This window comes from Podarcis vaucheri (genome assembly GCF_965113315.1).
Source record: "Podarcis vaucheri genome assembly, chromosome: 17".
NCBI classification, from domain to species: domain Eukaryota; kingdom Metazoa; phylum Chordata; class Lepidosauria; order Squamata; family Lacertidae; genus Podarcis; species Podarcis vaucheri.
The window spans coordinates 512,267-531,187 of record NC_138755.1 but is presented as its reverse complement, the minus strand read 5'-3'; the positions used below and the strand labels follow the sequence as shown (position 1 = coordinate 531,187).

At 45.1% G+C, this 18,921-nt stretch overlaps 1 protein-coding gene across 1 annotated transcript in view; it reads left to right on the top strand.

Moving 5' to 3' along the window:
* The first annotated feature begins 1,621 nt into the window (after positions 1-1,621).
* Positions 1,622-18,921, top strand: part of LOC309522553 (lysozyme C, milk isozyme-like) — a 41,121-nt gene continuing 23,821 nt past the window's right edge. Inside the window, exon 1 of the mRNA XM_082205926.1 lies at positions 1,622-3,625. The gene's annotated coding sequence lies outside the window, so the exon portion shown is untranslated. The remainder of the gene's footprint in view (positions 3,626-18,921) is intronic.

Below are 18,921 nucleotides of genomic sequence, written 5' to 3'. Positions count from 1 at the left end.
TCCCATTTCATCTGCTTTTAAAACCCCTTTTAGTCCAGCTGTACTTGCAACCATTGCCTTGTCTACTCATTAAAGAAGAGAACTAGTGAGAAGATCAAGACATACGTGGCAAGTCTGCTTACACACCTGAATTCAGTGGCTTCCTCCAACTGCTGTCGACAGCATTTCAAACTTGTGTCCAGCAGTTGGAAGTCTAGAGCAGTAGAGTGGAAGGACCTTTCTTAGGGGATGGGCTACATTTCCTTGAGGGAATCTTTGGGGATCACATGGGGGGGGGGGTAAGGCCAGAACTGGCAATGTGCCCATTTGCTTTCTGCCACCCCTTTCCCCCTTCATCATTTCTGTTCCAAATCCATACCCACCACCTGATGCAGCAATTAGGCTTAGGAAAAAATACCCCATTTGCCAATTAGAATTTTTTTAAGAATCGCTATACAAGAGAGAGTTCTGCATCCAGCACTGATTTCAGTACTTACATTGTGTCCCATTTTATTTCTTCATTGTAAAGTGTATTTGCTTGAGGTCTCACATAAATTTTCGGCTTGGACAAAGGGTGAGTGTTAAATTATTTCTTCCCTCACTTTGACATCTTGAGCCCGTCACTCAGACAACCAAGGAAAATAGATGTGATCTATGCGTTGTTGTTTTTTTATTACATTTCTATACTCCTTTCTTCCGAGAAGCTCACAGGAGCATAGCCACTTCTCCCATCACCTCATTTTATCTCACAATAACCCTGGGAGGGAGGGAAAGAAGTAGGTCAGGCTGAGATGCAGTGAGTGGCCCAAGGTCATGCGTGGATGGAGTGGAGAGAATATTAAATGGGTGAAGAGCAAAGGAAAAGATAAACCACATAACTCCCAAAAGCAAACTGCTTAGCAGAAGCAAAGAATAATTCTATAAGGTCAAGTCATAATTTATTTGAAGAGCCATAAGGCAAAGGCACTTAAACTGCTGGCCAGAATAGAGGAGGAAGGGGCAAAGTGTGGCCCTTAAATGTCAACAACTCCAGTAAGTACCACTTGATTGCAATTATCTTAATTCAGTTTTGCACTCATATTAAAATATTTTCAAAACAACCAGTTGCTTAGTCATACCTTATTTTCTTTAGTGCCACATCATGCTTAAAACCAAACTAAATATCCAGATCCTGCACCCGTTTCACCTCTGATTGTGAACTTCAGTCTTGCTGTGATGTGACTTGCTTCAGACACCCCTCCTTGAACCCCCTTTTTGTTTTAGGCAAAACATCTTGTACTCATAATCTTACACTTTGGTCTGCTTTCACAGATTTCTGGGAGCGCACACACAGGGAGCCCTGTGGAGAGTACTTGGGGTGGGGGGGGGAGGTAAGTGGAGAAAGTAATCAAATGAAGCTGGGATGTAGATTATTCTTTCTGGAAGCAAATTACTTAAGGCCTAGATTCAACTAACCTGCATGCTAGCAGAACATCTTCCTTGCATTCAGTCCCCATCTTTTCCCAGTAGAGCTCAGAATGTCCCCTATTTGAGACTCTGGAGACCTGCTCCCAGTCACTGTAGGTAATACCAAGCTTGGGCCAGTGCCTTAGTATAATGCAGCTTGCAATCTAATTGTTTCCCTTTATTGTGCACTTGTCAGCCCTTGGGTGCCATGCATTAAAAACACATTGCGAAACTATACTAGAAAGTTAGCAGGGGGTGGCACCAAAGTGCAAATGACCGCAAGTTCTCGGTTCCTTTGGGGGCAGCTGTAAGTTTTCACAATGTTAACTTGGTTATACATTGGGTATATATTTTTGGCTAAAAATGCAGGAAGTGGAGTGCTCCTCTAAGTGTCAGACCAGGTGCATTGCTAATGGGGGATTTCCTCCCAATGCAAATGCCAGTTCCAGAGGGATTTTATCAGGAATGCTGCAAGGGAGGAAGGACTTCGCTTCCCCATGCCCACTGCAGTCCAGCTGATGGAATTTCTATTCTAAAAAAAACCTTGGATGTTAAAAGACAACACCTAATTTAGCCCTCAAGGCACAGGTACTGGATAAATATCACCATGGCTATATTTATATCCAATAAAACTAAATTAGCAAACAAGAAGTTTTCAAGTTTATTTTTGATGCTGTGTGTTTAATATGAAGTCAGTGATAGTTAGAAAATTATTTTTCAGAGATTGTTACCTTGCCTTATTTATAAACAGTTTTATAATGAACCACTTGCATGTATATTTATTTAAGGTGATTTAATAAGATTATGGAAAAAGCTAGAGAGTTCCAGAAAAACATCTGCTTATGCTTCATTGACTACGCAAAAGTCTTTGACTGTGTTGACCACAGCAAACTATGGCAAGTTCTTAAAGAAATGGGAGTGCCTGATCACCTCATCTGTCTCCTGAGAAAAATCTATGTGGGACAAGAAGCTACAGTTAGAACTGGATATGGAACAACTGATTGGTTCAAAATTGGGAAAGGAGTACGACAAGGCTGTATATTGTCTCCCCGCTTATTTAACTTATATGCAGAATTCATCATGCGAAAAGATAGGCTGGATGAATCCCAAGCCGGAATTAAGATCACTGGAAGAAATATCAACAACCTCAGATATGCAGATGACACAACCTTGATGGCAGAAAGTGAGGAGGAATTAAAGAACCTTTTAATGAGGGTGAAAGAGGAGAGCGCAAAATATGGTCTGAAGCTCAACATCAAAAAAACGAAGATCATGGCCACTGGGCCCATCACCTCCTGGCAAATAGAAGGGGAAGAAATGGAGGCAGTGAGAGACTTTACTTTCTTGGGCTCCATGATCACTGCAGAGGGTGACAGCAGCCACGAAATTAAAAGACGCCTGCTTCTTGTGAGAAAAGCAATGACAAACCTAGACAGCATCTTAAAAAGCAGGCATCACCTTGCCAACAAAGCTCTGTATAGTTAAAGCTATGGTTTTCCCAGTAGTGATGTATGGAAGTGAGAGCTGGACCATAAAGAAGGCTGATCGCCAAAGAATTGATGCTTTTGAATTATGGTGCTGGAGGAGACTCTTGAGAGTCCCATGGACTGCAAGAAGATCAAACCTCTCCATTCTGAAGGAAATCAGCCCTGAGTGCTCACTGGAAGGACAGATTGTGAAGCTGAGGCTCCAATACTTTGGCCACCTCATGAGAAGAGAAGACTCCCTGGAAAAGACCCTGATGCTGGGAAAGATGGAGAGCACAAAGAGAAGGGGACGACAGAGGACGAGACGGTTGGCACAAAGAGAAGGGGACAACAGAGGACAAGATGGTTGGACAGTGTTCTCGAAGCTACCAGCATGAGTTTGACCAAACTGCAGGAGGCAGTGGAAGACAGGAGTGCCTGGTGTGCTCTGGTCCATGGGGTCACGAAGAGTCGGACACAATTAAACGACAATAAATTTCCTATTACATTGTGAACATCTCACACCCTTGAGTGTAATCTGGATTTGCCCCTCTGTGAAAAAGATGACTGTGAAAAATGAAGACTGGAGGAAGAGGGCCAGGTGGAAATCTTCACCAGTTCCCTCTGCAGCACTATTTTCCTTGCTGTTCCAGATCTCCTGAAGAGGCTTTTTGTGGGGCTGAAGGGAGAATCTAAATATTACTGGCCCACACAATATAACTGAGTCCAACACAGTAAGTTTGCTGTCTGTAGACGTGCATATGAAATTAGATGGTATTTTTTTTTAAAAAAAATTTTTTAATGATATTTATTGAAAAAAGAATTTTTAAAATCACAAAAAAAGAAAATTACAGAAAAAAAGACAAAAACAGAGATAAAAAAGAAAAAATAAAACCATCATTTTCTGGAAAGAAGGTAAAGAAAGTGGAGAATTTCAAAATAGATGGTAAATTTTATTGGGAACATTCTCTTGACGCAGAAAACATTAATTTACAAGCAAATAGTCTGAAAGATTAAAATTCAGTTCTTAGCATTTTTTTAAAAAAAGAAGTAGGTGTGAGGGTGGATCCATATCTGGAAAACTGAGGCAGTATCATGACATGTATGTGGAAGTTTGGGGCTTTTAACTTAAAAGCACAGAGTCTTGCCACTATTTGTCGTCCTGGTTCAAAATGTGTGTGGGACGAATGTCAGCTGGGAGAGTAGAGATTGAGGATTCCTTGACTGGCACAGTCAGTTTGGGACGTCCATTGGCTGGGATGATGGAGTTTGGTGTTTCCTTCAATGAGGCAGTGAATTTTGGGAGACCATTTTCAGGGAGAGTGGAGCGTGCAGGCTCCTTGATTGAGATGGTAGGTTTTGGGGGAGCCTTGACTGGGATCATGGCTTTTGTGGGCTCCTTTACTGGGACAGTAGGTTTTGGGGGACCCTTTGCTGGGAGAGTGGTCTTCGGCCGATCTTCTTTCAATGAGGTGTTGGTAGGTTTTGGATGAAGTTTTGTTGCTGGGACGAGTGTCATAGGGGTGATTTGATCCTTCTTCATTGGGGGGGTGGTAGGTTTTGGATGAAGTTTTCTTGCTGAGACCAGTGTCATAGGGGTGATTTGATCCTTCTTCATTGGGGGGGTGGTAGGTTTTGGATGAAGTTTTGTTGCTGGGACGAGTGTCATAGGGGTGATTTGACCCTTCTTCATTGGGGGGGTGGTAGGTTTTGGATGAAGTTTTGTTGCTGGGACCAGTGTCATAGGGGTGATTTGATCCTTCTTCATTGGGGGGGTGGTAGGTTTTGGATGAAGTTTTGTTGCTGAGACCAGTGTCATAGGGGTGATTTGATCCTTCTTCATTGGGGGGGTGGTAGGTTTTGGATGAAGTTTTGTTACTGAGACCAGTGTCATAGGGGTGATTTGATCCTTCTTCATTGGGGGGGTGGTAGGTTTTGGATGAAGTTTTGTTGCTGGGACGAGTGTCATAGGGGTGATTTGATCCTTCTTCATTGGGGGGGTGGTAGGTTTTGGATGAAGTTTTGTTGCTGGGACGAGTGTCATAGGGGTGATTTGATCCTTCTTCATTGGGGGGGTGGTAGGTTTTGGATGAAGTTTTGTTGCTGAGACCAGTGTCATAGGGGTGATTTGATCCTTCTTCATTGGGGGGGTGGTAGGTTTTGGATGAAGTTTTGTTGCTGGGACCAGTGTCATAGGGGTGATTTTTTCAAGATCACAGTGTGCAACATATTGTTTCATTTCTTGTCCCTTGCAATATTTTCCCCAAGCTCTCCTGTAATGAGAAATCCTTGGTCAAACAACTCAAAAGATGCATAATTAGGGAGACAAAAGTGCTGCTCCTGCTCCTGCATGAATGCCATAAAACAAGTGTTTATGCTATAGTTGGAATATTTTTGTCCATTGCTGTTTGTTATTTATCTGGTTGGGTAGGGTTGGTACCCAGGGCAAATCACACTCAATTGCCCACTTGCCTGCCTTTCTGTGGGGCTCTCCAGGGCACTCACCGTATGGGGCCACCTCCTGCTGCTGCTCCCACTCTCCATCCTGTCCTTCCTAATTAAAATAGTTTTGCTGCCATTCTGGGCTCATCCACATTTCAGCTTGGCCTGCCACTTTCCCCTGGGAAAAGCTGCTGTTTCCTGCAGAATTGGAACAAATGCCAGTCAGGTTTTCTGTGGATTGATTTTTCTTCTAATACAGCAATAAACAGCAGGATTTTCCAGGGAAAGTGGTGGGCAAACAAAAAGCCTTTTGTACTTTGGGGTAGAAAACATGTAACAAGTAGATGTACTCTGAGGAAGCCAGTTCCTTCCTAGGAATGCTGCATTCTGGGTGAGTGTCTATACTGTTTATGCTTTGCTGCAGCAGCTAGAAAATCTTTTCAAGAATAAAACCAAACTTTTGACTTTTTTAAAACAAAAATGTCTAGCCCCCATGGCAAAGTGGCAGCAGCACAGCCACCTTGCCCAGAATGCAGCACTCTGAGGAAGAACAGGCTGCGTTAGCAGCAGCAAAATGTTTTTAAATCTAGGGCGGGAGGAGTAGGAGCAGCAGTCCCCCACCTTGGCAGCTCTGCATAAAGCTCCCCCCCCCCCAAAGCATGGGACTTGGGACATTTGTCCTGATTTGCCACACTGTGGGAACAGCATTGGTGGCACTCATTTACAGAGTTGGATGACATCTCTGGCTCAGCTATCCTTTATGTTCTTAGCTAAGATCAGGCACAGATTCTCTTCCATTGTAGGTGTTCTCCAATGCATTATTTCCTTGTGTTATGATTTCCGCATTAATTTCAATGGATTTATTCTGAGTAAATATGTTTACTCTGAGTAATATTCTGAGTAAAATATGTTTATTAGCCACTTTTTCTCCAAGGAGCTCATGGTTCTCCCCCTCCTTATTTAATCCCCACAAAATCCCAGGTCCGGCACTTTAGTCACTACACCACACTGGTTATTGACTTGGTGCAGACAACCTTGGTGTCTACAGTCAGCAGCAATGCCCCACCTTTTGCCAAAGTTCCCAGCTCAGAGGATAGGCATATACATCTTCCTTGTATGTGTCTGAGGACGTGGGGGAAAGAACAGGGTTGGTGACAACCATAAATAAGGATTGGCTCCTAAGCCTAGACAAGATCTCCAGGCACCTATGGAAAAAGATGAGTATCTAGCAGAGTTTGAAGTCCCATAGGTCTATCCTGCAGCTGACCTAGATTAAGACTATCTGTTTACCATGCTTTGAAGCCCTTCTTTCCTTGCACGACCCTCTTTGCACAGTCAATGTCATCTGTAATGTTGTCATCCTGGAGAGCTGAAGGAAAGATGAGAGTCGGGGGAGGGGGAAGAGTCGGAGAATGAGCTGAAAAGTAATTATCATTAAACACATGGTGTGAGTTAACTAATGAGAGAAGGACCCTCATGTTTAGGTTGCAGCAAGCAGAAGGGACTATCGTAGAAAAGTTGTGATAGACTGTTGAATAACAATTGGTCAGAAAGTTGATCTAACGCCCAAATAGCAGGGTATAAATGATAAAATTATTATTTAAAAAATATTATTCTAAGTGTTTTCAGTGGGGAGATGAGCTTTCCTTCTCCCAATTTATGTCATCCTGAGTTCAAAGTGCATTTGATCAAGGGGAGCCAATGTGGTGCCCTCCAAATGTTTTGAGCCATAAATCACTCCCATCACCCCTGATCTTTGGCTATATTGAGGAGTTGAGAGGAGTACGAAGATAGTACTTTTTGTCCAATTACTTTCTGCTGATTGGGGAACAAAAGTTCAGCCCGTGTGAATCTTGATATCCCCTGCTCCAGTCTTTGCCAACCTGTTGTCCTCAAGATGTTTTGGAAGACATCTCCCATCTAGCCAGGCTGATAGAGCTGTCATCCAAAACTTCTGGAGGACTACAGGTTAGCAAAAGCTGTCCCACTTTATCCTTATTACACACTGATTACTTACAGGGCTAGGAAGCCAAGAACTTACTCAATCTTTTCAGAGGCATGGACATTGTATGTGAGCTGCTATGCATGGGCAAGGTTGGCGGGGTGCTCCAGGATTTCCTGCACCATTGCAAAGGATCTCTGGAGCTCTTCTTCCTTGGCATTGGGCCCATTAGCAAGTGAGAGTCAATATGGGAACTTCACTAGTGGGCCCCTTGACAAGTCTGGGGCAGCTCTGCTCCCTCACCAATCTCCAGCACTGGCTATATTTCCATCCAGAAGCCACAAGCCCACAAAAAGTGGATTGAGGTTGTAAGGATATAACTTCTTACCACCACAACTCAAGTTACAATGGTTGCGTGTGTCCAGGGTCTTGGCATCTCTGCACCACCACCTTCCACTGAGTAAGAAGATCCCATAATTGCTGGCCGTTGGCCCCACGTTAAGGGCTGATGTGTTGAAGCCACTTGTGTGAGACACCAAACAAATCCCTAGAGGCAGGAGCAAACAGATTAAAGTTCACCTGAGGCAGGTAAAACATCTCAACTTTGGATTCCTCATTGTACAGAACTGGAGCGGGTCCCAGACGTAGCATTTAAGATAGGCTCTTACAGATTGATGAGTTATTTAAAAGGCTGCTGTTTTGAAAATCAATTGACAAATATTACAAATGTATAGGGTTAAGGAAGGGTAATGGAAGGGATGAGGGGATTAGGCAGCTGCCCCTGGATAATAATTTTGGGTAGCCTAAAGGGAAGTAAACACTGTATAGAAATAGATGAAATTCTTACTCATGATATGAAACTGGCATATAGTTCTTGAGTTGGGTGACAAGAGTTCAAATCATCACTCATCCACAATCATCACTGGGTGACTTTAGGCTAGCCACAGTCTCTCAGCTTAACGTACCTCACAGGGTGGTTGTGAGGATAACATGGAGAGGGGAGAACCATGTCAAATGTAGTTAAAATCTGCATGACACAAAGAAAGTGGATAGAGAAAGGTCCCGTCTCCCCCCCCAACACTAGAAGTCGTGGTCATCCAGTGAAGCTGAATGTTGGAAGATTCAGGACAGATTTTTTTTAAAAAAGTACTTCACACAGCACATAGCTATAATTTTGAACTCGCTCCCCCAGGAAGCATGATGGCCACCAGCTGACATGGCTTTAAAAGAGGAATAGACGAATGTGTGAAGGCGGAAAGAGATCCCAAGGGCGGCTAGGAAGCCTCGTGGCTTCACGTCACAGTCCTAGGCAGCGATGCTTCTGAATGCTGGAAACCACAGGAGGGGAGAGTGGTGGTCTTGTGCTTGGGTCCTGCTTTCAGGTTTTCCACAGGCATCAGGTTGGCCACTGTGAGAAGAGGAGGCTGACTGGATGGTCCAGCCAGGCAATATTGGACTGCAGGGGCTACTGATCAGGGATGGGTGAATCTACTGATTTATCATTTTTTTCCAATCTACAGTTCAGTTTACCAGATTTCTACGTCTTCATTCACTTAAATAAACCCTGAAGAATCACCAGCATTTTAGAGCACATTTCTCCTAATAAGCACATTTTATAAGCAACCTTGGCTAATTTATTTTCATGTATATACACATTTTTAGGCTCACTTTCCCCAACATAAGCTATTTTGTACTCATTTGTCAGTTGTAGAACTGCAATGCAAAATTTGGAGAAGTGCGAATTTCTCAGTCTGGCTGCTATTTGGTTCACATGTTTGGGGAAAGTGCAAGTGAAGTATGAGTTCTCATTATAATGTGAACCCAACCAAATTTCTGCCCCCTCCCCACCCACAAATCTACATTCCTGCGTGCACCCATGCACACACGGAACAATACAAGGGACACTCACACTCTTCTATTCTGGTGCCCGCAAAGCCTTCCATGCCCTCGTCCCTCAGGATGGCTGCCAGTTTGCATCTCTCCATGATAATGGCATCATTCTTGGCCGCTATGATGCCAAGGAAGAGAAGAGCCAAGCTGGGTGTCACCATCTTGACAGTGGCAGCTATGCAAGTACAACACAGTCCTTTATACCCTGCAAAGCAGAGGAGGAGCTGCCCAATAGACTCTTGATGGAATAGGCTAAATGCTAGTGTCACCTCAACCCCTGGAAATGGCAAGTTCCAATCACTGAGTCCTAGAACACACATCCACTCTGTCAAAACTCACACAGTCCAATGCATCAGTGCTTCTCTGCTAAACAACCCCAAGTGATTGTCATGTAAGGCAATCCCAACACTGGCCAACCCATTGAGCATTAGTCCTACTGGACCTTGTACCTTGTAGAGGGAGATTGTAGCAAGTGTTAATTGTCATGTCACTCACACTGCTGCTGGGGCTTGAAAACCCAACACTTGCCAAACATCTCTGCCTTGTGCAACTGTTAAAGAGATAAAAGGCCTAAAGTAGAATAAGCTGCTAAAGTCTATATTAGGACAGCAAACTAAAATGCATGGCCAAGTATGAATCCCCCCAAGTTTCTTGCATAGCTTCAGCATCTGTTTATGACACAGGTCCTAGCCTCTTTAACAGGTATGCTGTATGTTGGCAGGTGGAGCTTGTCCCGCAAGAAAAGGCAAGGTTGCAGAGACCCTCCCTTCTGTGCAAAGATAAAGGGCACCATATGCCCTGACTGTTCTGCACAGAATAATCTCGCTCCCAAGAGTGTGCCAGCATATAGGGTGGGGATCTCCACTCAAGCCATGTCCTAATTGGCTGGAGCTGCTGCTCAAGTTCCTTTGAGGTGCCATTACCCCGGGGTTGATTTGATCCCACAAGCTACATTGACTACAGACTGATGCATGTTACAATAAAACAGCATAGACAATATAATATTGCCAAACCAAAATGACATTAAAATCAAACAGAAAAACATCAAAATACAGCAAATTGACAAAAAATCATCACATCAGTGAGGGCAGGGCACTCAACTCCCATCTCCAGTTAGCCAAAAGCTTTGGTCAAGGCATATGTTTTTAGCCCAGTGTTTCCCAACCACTGTTCCGTGGCACACTAGTGTGCCGCGAGATGTTGCCTGGTGTGCCGCGGGAAAAATTAAAAAATTCGAAAGATTTTTTTTTTTTAAAAAAGTCAACTTTTCGATTGGGGCGCCGTCACTAGATGACCCCTGGGATTCCCTCCCTCCCTCTCTGCGCCTCCCTCCTCCTCCTCCTCCTCCGGGGAGGCCCTTCCTGGCTCTCGGCCAAGGCTTGGCGGCTGCCACTCACTCACTCGCTCGTTCGCCCACCCGTCCCTCCATCCCTGCACCCGGCCTCTTCCCCTCCGTCCCCGGCGCGGGGGCTGCCGGGATCCGTAGTCCCCTCGCCCTTGGGCTCCGCGCCCGCGCAGGGTGCGCAAACTACGTTTCCCAGCGTGGCCTGGCGGGCCGGGCGTTTTGTTTGAAGCGCTCTTCTCCCGGCCATGGAATGAGCGCGGCGGCGGCCGGGGGGGCAGGGGCTCTTCCGCGCAGACCCCGCGCAGCCTGCCTGCGCCCCCGCGGAGATCGGGTGGCAGGATGGAGCCCGGGGATCCCCGCGGAGGCGGAGCGGCGGAGGCAGAGGCTGCCCCCCAGGTAGGGCTGCGTCGGGGGGGGGTATTTTTGCAATGCTGCATCCGCGCCGGAGGGGACGCATCAGACCGCGGGGAGACCCCTTGGCGGGCGTGCAAGGCAATGCATGCGTGCAGGCGTTGCATGGAGTGCAGTGCAATGCAATGGCAACGCAGCACCCTGCATGCATGCATGCAACTTCCACCGGCGCTCTGGACTTGGCAGGTGAGGGGGGTCCCCAGTGGGCGGCAGAGAGAGCCGGGAGGGCGAAGGGGAGCCGGGGGGGAGCAGCGCTGCTCCCCGAGCCGAGCCCGGGGGGAAACTTCGGCGTCGTTGCGCCGGGTGTTGGAAGCAGAGGCTGGCAGGGGCCCCTCACCAGCAAAACCTGGTCGCCTCTCATATATTTCGTGCATTGCATTCATCGCCCGCTTTCTCCTCCAAGGAGCTCCCGGGGGGGCACGTGGTTCTCCCCGTGTTATCCTCGCAACAACAGCCCTGCGAGGTGGGTCAGGCGAGTGGCCCAAGGGAGCACCCAGGGATTGTCCTGGCCAGGTGGGGTGATTTGAACCCTGCTCTCTGCCCAGTCTTCGTCCTCATTTAGCCCCCACATGTGCATGACTGAGGTTTTCCCCCCTCGTCTTGGCTATGGTGTGAGTCTGTGCTGTTAATTAATGGGGTTCTGCCTTCGGAGAAGATGAGCCAGCCCTCAAGGAGGTGATTATGTAATTTGCTAGCAATTCATGTCCCTCCCGGCGTGACGCTGCGCGCTGACGTCACGGGGCTGTAATGGTGGTGTGCCTCGAGATTTTTTTCATGAAACAAGTGTGCCTTTGCCCAAAAAAGGTTGGGAAACACTGTTTTAGCCATCAAAGTCAGCAGCATCTGGATCTGCATTGGGAAGTCCATGAGGAGAGCATTTCATAGTTAGCATCCCAAAATCCAGAAGGCTTTCTTATGAGTTGATGCATAGTGAGGGATGAGAGAAAAAACCAATTCCATTCACATTTAAAGGTGAACCTACCAAAATTTTACTTTCTAAAACAATACACACACTGAAACACAGCCACCCTTCAAAATTTACACTAGAGTAAAGTGTTTACAAAATGCATATATTCATGCACATAATATATAAAATACATTATATTGGGGATATTGCTTTGCAAAAATGTGTACATTAGGCAAAATTGTATACAAGTATATATAAAGAGAACTTTGCATTAAAATGCTGAGGTATTTCCACATGGACTTTAACTAACAAACAAACAAACAAACAAACAAACCTATACAGAAACATGGAGAACTGAACTTCAGATTGGAAAAAAAAAAACAGAAATAGGGAGAAAGCAAAACTGACAGATTCATCCATACCTATGTGTAACACATTTGCCATTTTTATTTTGCTCAGTAAAGATATGTGTTTCCTTGGAGGGAGTCAAAGCAGTTGAGAGAGCTGATTTTCAGTGGAGGAAAAGGGTAAGAAACCACACTTCCCCTTGTCCTGGGTTTCCAGCTCAGGTTTCATTCCCAGCTGCTGAAGAAATGAAATCAAAGGAAAACCCCCTCAAAGATCACTGTGTTACATAGAATGAGGATTTCTGTCCATATTGACACATCCTGGCTGGCCCTGCGATTAAACAGAGTGAGGCAGTTGGCTCAGGGAGATGATCTGGAGTGTCATGCAACAGCAGCAAATGGTGGCACTTTATAAACTGGGGTGGTTGTTGTTGTTGTTTAGTTGTAGGGGAGATGAATTTGGAATTTTCAGTCTTGGGTGCATGTACTTTGCCTGAGAAAGTGCAATGTCTTATGCCAGCCTCTTTCACGGGTACAAAGTGCAGCAGTTTTCCCCCTGACAGATTGTGATGTAATGTGTACAACGTCTTACCACTCTTGTACAATACTTGTTTTTGGTAAAATACTAAACCCAGGAGCCATCAGGGTTTTGTCGCAGGTGTAACAATCCTCATCTTTTAACTACAGTTAATAGATGGAGAGTGGGCAATGGGAGGATCAGAGGACAGAGCTTCTAGAGAGGCTTGAGCCTGAGGATGGGGAACCTGCAAACCATGGAGACCTTTAAGGCAGGGATGGGAAACCTGTGGACCTCTGGATATTGGTGGACTGCAACCTGAATGCAGAATCACTGGGGCTGATGGGAGTCCAACCAGATCTGGAGGGCACTACAGGTTCCTCATCCCTGCTTTGTCTGCTGAATTTCTCTTTGAGACATTAACTATGGATTGATAATTCCCCGATTGAAGGATGGAAAGAAATTCTCTTGAGAGGGAAGAAGGGAGAGAGCTTAAGGGCAGAATGGTTCTACAGAAAGGAGAAGCGGTGGGGAGAGAAGGCCTGGCATATAGTGCTTGTATGTCTGAACAGAGGGACCTTAAGCCTTGGGGATAGCAGCTTTGGGCACTCTTGGGTTAAGAGGAAGAATCCCGGAATAAGGATTGTTCAGCCAAGGTTTTGTTGTTGCCTCATGGAGGCAGCCAACTCTGCTGGGGAGAGAACCAGCCCAATGGGCACAAACAATGGCTCTGATGACCCAAGACTCTGGGATAGTTCTGCATGTCTTCAAATGACAACAAACAGGGCAGGGCTAGGCAAGGTAGGGGCTGTATGCAGTTGCAGCCATGCATCTTTCTTTCCTCTTCCTCTCCTAGATGGAATCCACTAAACTAAACTCCCTAGCTTTATGGGACACCCGATGATGTGCCATGTTAGCCTTGCCAACTGCAGAGAATTCCAGAATATGTTCTGCTCCCTCTTTCTCCCCTTGTTCTCCCCCTTTCTTTAGCTTCTGCCACTCATTGTTTCGGCAAAGCCCTCCTTTTTCTCTCATTGCCTAGTTAGAATCGCTTCCACCAGCTGCTCTGGCTTCTGGCCAGCATCCTTCATTGCTTAATGCTCTACCTCCAGTCTAGACCCTTCTCTTCCTCACCATATTATTAGTTCTTTCTTTTGCCTTGTCCTTGGACTCATACTTTGCTGAGGTTCCTTTAGGTCAACCCTTCAACTAAGGAAGGCAACAAATGAAACTTTGTGATGCCAGTGATCGACTGTCCCTCCCTTCATATCCTTCCAGTGTTTGGCTACTGTGAATGGAGCTGACACAAGGGTGTCTGTTCCAGATCCCACTTTGCAGGTCCCCCCCCCCACCGTAAATAAATGTAACAAAACTAACTGTGTGGATGCTTAAAAGCTTTGGTGACACAAACACGTATTTCCATGTTTTTCTTGATAACTGGAATCATTTGTGCATGCCACACAATGTTTGTTATGTCATGTTCTTTTTCCAGCTCAGTTTTCACTGTCTGGGATAAGAGATTTTGTGGGGTGTTTATATGCTATATGGTTTGGAATCAGACTCTAAAATAGTGTACACAAGATCACCTCCAGGTCAAATAATTCTGGATCCACACGTCCTTCCACAGTGGGGACATAGTTTTCTGGACGGGAGTTGATCATGGTGAGAGTTTGCCAAACGTACCTTTGTCTTAGAACATTTCTCCCTTTCGTCCTGAGTTCCAGTGTCTTCAAAGCCCATAACACCTTTGGTAAAGGCTGTTCTCCAGCTAGATCACTCGCAGACCAGTGTTTCCCAATTGTTGGTGTTTATGCTGCATTTTTAAAGATTTGCCTTGAGAGGGTCTTTCATAGAATCATAGAGTTGGAATAGACCACAAAGGCCATCGAGTCCAACCCCCTGCCAAGCAGGAAACACCATCAGAGCACTCCTGACATATGGTTGTCAAGCCATATGTTTTGAAGTGTGATCCTGTCCTCTGGGGTGTTAGCCACCCCTCCCAGTTAAGGTTAAGGGGTGATAGCCATGTTCAAATATATAAAAGGATGTCACATAGAGGAGGGAGAAAGGTTGTTTTCTGCTGCTCCAGAGAAGCGGACACGGAGCAATGGATCCAAACTACAAGAAAGAAGATTCCACCTAAACCTTAGGAAGAACTTCCTGACAGTAAGAGCTGTTTGACAGTGGGATTTGCTGCCAAGGAGTGTGGTGGAGTCTCCTTCTTTGGAGGTCTTTAAGCAGAGGCTTGACAACAATATGTCAGGAGTGCTCTGATGGTGTTTCCTGCTTGGCAGGGGGTTGGACTCGATGGCCCTTGTGGTCTCTTCCAACTCTATGATTCTATGATTCTATTCTATGAAGGCAAAAGTTCTCTCTCTGAGGAGCCAGTCAGCTTCTCTCCCCGCCCCCCAGGCCAGCCTTTCTGGATCTCTTCCCCACAAACATTCCTCACCTTCTTCAGAGCACAAGCAGCGCCCTCCACTTGAGTGTATTCTCCTCACTGAAGAACTCTTACTGCAGCGATGAACACCAGCATCCTGCCCACGCCGTCTTGTGCCCTGTGAGGGGATGCCGTGGCAGTCACTTCTGGGGGCGAGCTGTTTGCCATTGCTCTGGGGCCCAGAGCGGTGGCTGCAGGTGTCACCCAGTTACGAAGAAGGGAGTGGTTGCTGCTGTGGCACGGCCTTCCCTCGCTTGGTGCCGGCCGCTGCAGAACAGTGCTTCTCCACTTCCAGATGTCCTGCTGCGGCCGTTACTGAGCGAGGGAAGGCTGTGCCGCGCAGGCAAAGGATGTTGCTGCTGCTCCCCGCCACTGGTTCCCTCTGCCGCTGCTGTGGCTGCAGCATCCATGCTCCCCTTCCCCGCTTCCGGGTGTCGCCAGTGGCTGGCATAGCCGGTGCTGAGTAAGGGAAGCCCAGGTCTGGTGGCAAGTGAGCAGGCAACGGAAGTGTGGCACTCAAAACGTAAGTGCACCCTCCGAACAGAGTACCTTTGGATTCCAAAAAAAGTTCGATAACCAGGACACTCACTTCAGGGTTTGAAGCATTCGGGTTATAAGTAGTTTGTATACTAAGCTGTTTGAAAACCGAGGTACCACTGTATATCATGTATATCATTTCTACCTCGGTGGGGAGTTTCCCTTTGACAAAATGTAGGATCATGGCAATGAAAATAATGAATAGAGTTGAAGCGATAACACAACCCTGTTTAACTTCTGATCCCGCTATGAATGGTTCACTTTGAAAGCCATTGCTATCTGCAGTTGTTGCTGTCATATTATCATGAAGGTGCCAAATGATGTTCACAAATTTATCTGGGCAGCCAATTTTCACAAGGACAGTCCATAGGGTATTGCAATTTACAGTGTTGAAGGCTTTAGTCAGGTCAATAAATGCCATATACAGGGTTGGTTTTGCTCTCTGCATTTTTCTTGAAGCTGTCAAGAGGTGAAAATCTTGTCCACTGTCCCCCTAGAAGGTCAAAAACCATTTTGGAATTCAGGAAGGGTCACCTCGGATATTGTTAAGAGACAGTTTGCTAAGATCCTTGCAATAATTTTGCCAGCCGCAGCTAATAAAGAGATGCCTCAATAGTTTCTGCAATCCGTTCTGTCACCTTTTTCATGATCATGATAATTTTGGCATCCCTAAAGTCTGCTGGGATCTCCTCAATCTCCCATATGTTTTCGATGAGCTTGTGAAGTTGTTGTATAAGTTCAATTCCACTCACTTTGAAGACTTCAACAGGTATCCCATCAGGTTCGCTGGCTTTGTTGTTTTTCATTTGGTTAATAGCTGTACACAACTCTCCAAGATTTGGAGACACTGCAAGCTCATCTCTAATTTGTTTTTGTGGGATTTGTGGGGAGTTGCGCTTAAGGAGATGCTGGCAATGTTTCTTCCAGCGCAATGCAATAGCTTTTTTATCTTTTAGAAGTGTGGTACCATCTGTTGAGCATAGGGGGCATATGCCATGATTTATTGGCCCATAGATGGTTCTTGTGGCTTTAAAGAAACTCTGTGCATCCTGAGTGCCAGCTAAGTGCTGGTCTCTTGAGCTTTTTTTATCCACCAGGTGTTCTTTTGTTCTCTGGTTCTTCTTTGAACCTCGGCCTTGGTGTTGGCATAGGTTTTTTTCTTAGTGGCGCAGTTATTATTTTATTTTAATCTTTTGTTGGAAGCCACACAGAGTGGCTGGGGAAACCTAGCCAGATGCGCGGTGTATAAATAAATTATTATTATTATTATTATTATTATTATTATTATTATTATTACTATTATTATTACTATTATTATTTCAATCTTTGTGATATCTGAAAGGCCTTCCTTTTCTTGTCAATGATGCATTCAATCTCACTGTCTTTCTCATAAAACTAGTCCTGGTGTTTCTTGGTTTGGTATCCAATAGTTTGTTCACAGGCTGTAATAATGGATGTTTTTAGCTTGGTCCAGTGTTCCTTGATGTTATCAGGGAACTTAAGAGTCATTTGGTAGCAGTCCCTGCTTAATAGGATATTGAGTGTTCATTTTGTGCCTTGAAGCCTGTGTTGAGGTATAATCTTTATAGCCATCATGGAGCGTATTAATTGGTGATCTGTCCAGCAGTCATTGTCACTTGTAAGGAGTACATCACAGCTATCTTCTGCTCGGACATAGTCTAAGAGGTGCCAGTGGTTTGACCGAGGATGCCTCCATGATGTTTTAATTTTTTTTGTTGAAAGTGTGTGTTGGTAATAACAAAGTTGTGCGCTGCACATATAGTAAAAAGTAAGATTCTGTTCTGGTTGCTGTTGCCAGTTCCTTCTTTCCCAATAGTTGCAGGTCACAATCGAAATCTCATTCAACTCTTGCATTAAAATCACCCAGGAGGGTAATTTTATCCTCAGGTGTCTCTGATAGGATGGTATCCAACTGAGAGTAAAAAAATTCTTTAAGGTCTTCATCGGCATCCAGTGTTGGTGCATAGGTGCTTAGAATAGTAGCCTGTTGGTTTTTTGTATTGCTACAAGTACCTATCAAGATGGTAAGAATTTTATTATAGTCAGCCAAAAATGATTTTATGTGTTCAATGTTAGTAGTACAAGCCACCCAGTGACTGATAATCCCTCCTCATTTGTTTCAGAGAGTTGGAAGTAGGACTCTTTTATACTTGCTCCTGATGAAATTTGCTTTAACATTAGTTCCTCCACTTGTTTAGCCTGGATTAGTCCTTGAGTTACTTGAGTTACTTGTGCTCAATGCAAGAGATGACTCAGGAGTTGAGCTGGCTGGGCCCAAAACCTCTTTCTGATCGTTCTGCTCTTCACCATAGCTGCTGAGAGGCCCTATAAGGTCAATAATAGTATCTGGCTCCTGCTGTTTCTTAGCCGCCGCCTCATTTTCCTTATTCATGTAAAACTGAGTAATTTTTGTTTGTGCTTTCTTTAGAGTAGCTCTCTTTGGAGGAGGGCCCAAATTGCCATTGGGGAGAGACTAGAAATTTTATAACCACTCCATGGGACGGGGGTTTGAAAACGGTATAGAGGCAATCTACTCAGAACAAAAACCTAAACTGATAGTGAACAATGTGGTGACAGATGAGTTTAAGATTGAGAAAGGAACACAACAAGGGTGCCCTATTTCCCCTCTGTTGTTTATTTCAGTCCTGGAGGTGCTCTTGAATATGATTAGAGGGGACCGGTTGGTTGAAGGGATCCAGGTCGGAGCCAAACAGTACAAACTTAAAGCTTTTGCAGATGACTTGGTTTTGACATTACAGGAGCCAGAATCTAGTACGAAAAGAGTTCTAGAACTGATTCATGAGTTTGGTCGGGTGGCGGGATTTAAATTAAACAAGCAAAAAACTAAGGTTTTGGGGAAAAAATTGACACCTTTGGAATCAGAAAGGTTTCAGAAAGAGACAGATTTAATTGTGGTTAAAAAGGTGAAATACCTAGGGGTAAACATGACAGCTAAAAATCTGAACCTATTTAAAGACAATTATGAAAAGTGCTGGTTAGATATCAAAAAGGATCTAGAAAGCTGGTCAAGATTGAAACTTTCCTTGTTGGGTCGGATTGCTGCTATAAAGATGAATGTATTGCCAAGAATGCTGTTTTTATTTCAGACCCTACAGATTGTGGACAGAGTGGAATGTTTTGGAAAGTGGCAGAGAGATATCTCTAAATTTGTCTGGCAGGGCAAAAAGCCCCGAATAAAATTTAAAATACTAACTGACGCTAAGGAGAGAG